The 3,611-nt window shown below is 45.3% G+C and overlaps 1 non-coding gene across 1 annotated transcript; it reads left to right on the top strand.

Annotated features, from left to right (window-relative positions):
• The first annotated feature begins 1,887 nt into the window (after positions 1–1,887).
• On the top strand, positions 1,888–1,960 carry Trnaa-agc. The gene has a single exon. It is a non-coding gene; the product is annotated as a tRNA-Ala (tRNA).
• Positions 1,961–3,611: the final 1,651 nt, after the last annotated feature.

Genomic DNA, 3,611 nt, shown 5'->3' with positions numbered 1-3,611 from the left:
GGACACATTTTGTATCGGGTTTGCGTATTTCTGTGCACACAAGAATATTGTGCTTTACAGAAATACACAAACCCGATACAAAATGTGTCCGATCGAGCCTGTGTCCGATCGGGCCTGTGTCCGATCGGGCCTGTGTCCGATCGGGCCTGTGTCCGATCGGGGCTGTGTCCGATCGGGACTGTGTCCGATCGGGAAATATTTCCATGTCCGATCGGTTACGTGCGCAATCGGGACTCACTCTCTTCGCGTACGCTACCCAGTGAGTGCCGGGTCCCGCCGCGTTGTCCAGATTGACGATACCGCTCTCGTTTCGTTGTACTCCGCTTATCGGTAACGTGTTTCGCATAAAGACACCTCTAAAGTACGGTATGTGCACATTTGCCATTTGATCCAATTGCACGTTCGTTGTTACACCCGTAGGCATTTTTAATTCTTTTTTGACGATTTCTTTCCTTCCTTGTTTCGTTACACCTCGTCCACGTTTGTATGGAGCGAGATACACTCCGCGACCTTCCATCGCGCGATTGTGACGCTGCAGCTCCTCGAGTTGACGTTGTGCAGCTTTGCTGTCGCTCACAGCCTTCGCCACACCAGCTGCTCCACCGATCATGGATCCGAGCACGCCCAATATCGGTAGAAGTGGTAATACACCGCCGCGTTTCGCTACCGGAAGTATTCGCTTCTTTATTGCTCTTTTCTTCTTTGTTTTCAAACCCATACCGATCTCTGTCTTGGCTTTCGTAGCAGCCCAAACAGCTGTAGCGGCAGCTCTCTCTCCAAGCGTTGAATCTCTGGCGAAAATGCGTTTCCGCGCTCTCTCGGCGAGTACCCTGTCCGCCACGTGTCTCTCAGCGAGTTCGCTACTCCGAGAATATGCTATGTCGTGCTCGCAGCACGCCGCGTCCAATGGAATTATCCCTCGATCGCCTCTCGCCAATCGTTCTTCCAGACGAGTGCCTGGGCCACAAAACTGATAACCGGGGATATGTAGCTCGAAAGGAAGTGCGTTTATCGCGCAATTCAGCAGACCGCCGCCACGTTTTACTGTTGCTTCTGCCAACATTCCTAGGAATCCTTGATCATCGGCGCGGGACCGTCGATGTGCGTCCTCTGCCACGGCTGAACGTAATGTTCGTAACAGCGCCGATAAGTCTGAACCTCCGAATCAGCCTGTATACGTTCTTATCCCACTGGTAGTGGACGTAATCGCCAAAAAAAGAGTAACATTATTTACCGAATAATAATTATTTAAGAAAAACCATATTTATAATGTTCTTTTTGTAAGGGGTAGACACGATGCAAATAATTCAGGTTAGATCATATATGCAGCTATAATAAAATAATTAAAAAATATATAAATTAAATAAATTAGTAAGGCTCGTATGTGTTCAACACAAATTTCAAAGAATTTAAAGGACTCAGAGCCGTGACAGGATGGTAGTGTCTAAATATTCTATTCTAAATTTATTGCGAAAAAATATCACCTCGGCCAGGGTTTGAACCTTGACCTCCCTCTCGCTAGGCGGGCGTCTCAACCAATTCGACCACCGAGGCACATGGCAATACTCATCGCAATAAACAGTCTAATGTTGATTCCCAAGTGCCACCTATCGTGACAGTATTCGAAATCGAGAACTGTGCGCCGACTTGGTTTGTCAGTCTTAATTATTTAATTACGCAGACGTGAAAACGCGTTTCTTACTCTCATTTTAATTATTAAATCGGGGGAGGGGGGAACGTAATAATGGGGATACATTGTGCAGATGGTACTTTGTCTTAAGACTGACAAACCAAGTCGGCGCACAGTTTTCGATTTCGAATACTGTCACGATAGGTGGCACTTGGGAATCAACATTAGACTGTTTATTGCGATGAGTATTGCCATGTGCCTCGGTGGTCGAATTGGTTGAGACGCCCGCCTAGCGAGAGGGAGGTCCAGGTTCAAACCCTGGCCGAGGTGATATTTTTTCGCAATAAATTTAGAATATAATATTTAGACACTACCATCCTGTCACGGCTCTGAGTCCTTTAAATTCTTTGAAATTTGTAAAAATATATATACATAAGTAACAATTTAATATTATTTAGTACTTATACTGTAATATATATGTTTACATGGTGTATCATACATATAATACTCGGTATTACACAAAATCACAGATAAAATGTTTGTATAAAAGTAATATCGTTGAATTTTTCACGGAACGATTGATGGGAAGAAACTTAACGTAATTCCTAAAATTATTATATAAATGACAAAAATTAGATTTAGAAAATAATACGGACTTTGTCGCACCGAGCAACGCCAGAGAGCACTTTAAGTCAATATTAAAAATCGCGAATAACGAAAATAAATATAATACAGTAAATCTAACCTTTGCTTCGTAAAACCAAACAGAAAAATAAAAGATAAATGTCCTTAAGTCATCGACTGTAATAAGTATTGTGGCGATCCTAGGAAGTTATCTGGGTGTTAACTAGAGCGTTGAATGTTCCTTAAGCTCTATATCCTTTAACTAAGTTGGAGCTGTGAATAGTCGAATAATATTAATTCAATTGGTTATAAACATCGCAACAGCGTTCGCAACGTGTCAGTATGACTGAAGTCACACTTCGACGTCACAGCGACCGCCGCAACGATCTTCAATGTAGAGAAGTTGATTGAGTACGTCACAACTCTAAGCCATAACGATATCAAACTACAATAATTGACGATGGACATCACGGTTGTAAGCCGTGATGATCTCAAGGAGTGCAGTTTCCTGCGTGCGTCGCGGCTGCGAACCGTGACGAATCTCACAGGATACAGTTGCCTGCGTGCGTCGCGGCTAAGAGCCGCGACGAGTCTCAGAGTGTGCAATTGCTTGCTTGCGTGCGTTGCGAAAGCGAGATGCGACGAGTCTCAGATAATGCAGTTGCCTGCGTGCGTCGCAGTCGCATCCGCAACGTTTCTCAAAGTTGAAAAGAGAGAGAGAAAGTACCTTTTGGAAATCCAGACGATCCATCTGTACGGCCAGCATCAATCTATCAGAGCCAACAGCAGGCAACCCCCGATAAAATCGCGGGGTGCGCACCTCCCTCGTCCAGAAGAATCTGGTGTGTAACGGGACTCAAAATGGCGACGGATGGATCCGTCGTAAAGCAAGGCGTCGGCTAAATGAGATGACCCGAATCCCAAGCCAACTAACCTCGTCGGTCCTTCTAGCGCTTGCTCTGTGAAAAAGCAAACTCGCAGTATCTCTCAGCGCGTAATAAAGCACCTCTCGCAGAAAATCAGTGGAAAAAGGAGTTCACAATCCTATGCGCACGTCCTCTCGGTCGATGAGATCGGGCCCAAGGAGGAAGTCAACGAACTTTCCATCAGGCGCCTCGCAGCCTGACTCTCCCGTCATTGCGCATGATCGCGACAAGCGCCCATTTCGTGCAACGAACCGGTCACCCGTAACGCCCTCATTCGTGCGTTAGCAAATCCTTCGAAGCTTCGATCCTTCGAAGATTCCTTCGTTCCTTCGAAGTCTTTCGAAGCTTAATTCGAAGCCTCGAAAAAGTAACAGTCCTATTCAAAACTACAGCGTGCATACCAAATTTCAAAAGTTTTAGGTTTTAGGTTA

This window comes from Vollenhovia emeryi, unplaced genomic scaffold, assembly GCF_000949405.1.
Source record: "Vollenhovia emeryi isolate VEMERY1.0 unplaced genomic scaffold, V.emery_V1.0 DF940881.1, whole genome shotgun sequence".
Classification (NCBI taxonomy): domain Eukaryota; kingdom Metazoa; phylum Arthropoda; class Insecta; order Hymenoptera; family Formicidae; genus Vollenhovia; species Vollenhovia emeryi.
This window is presented reverse-complemented; position numbering and strand designations above follow the sequence as displayed.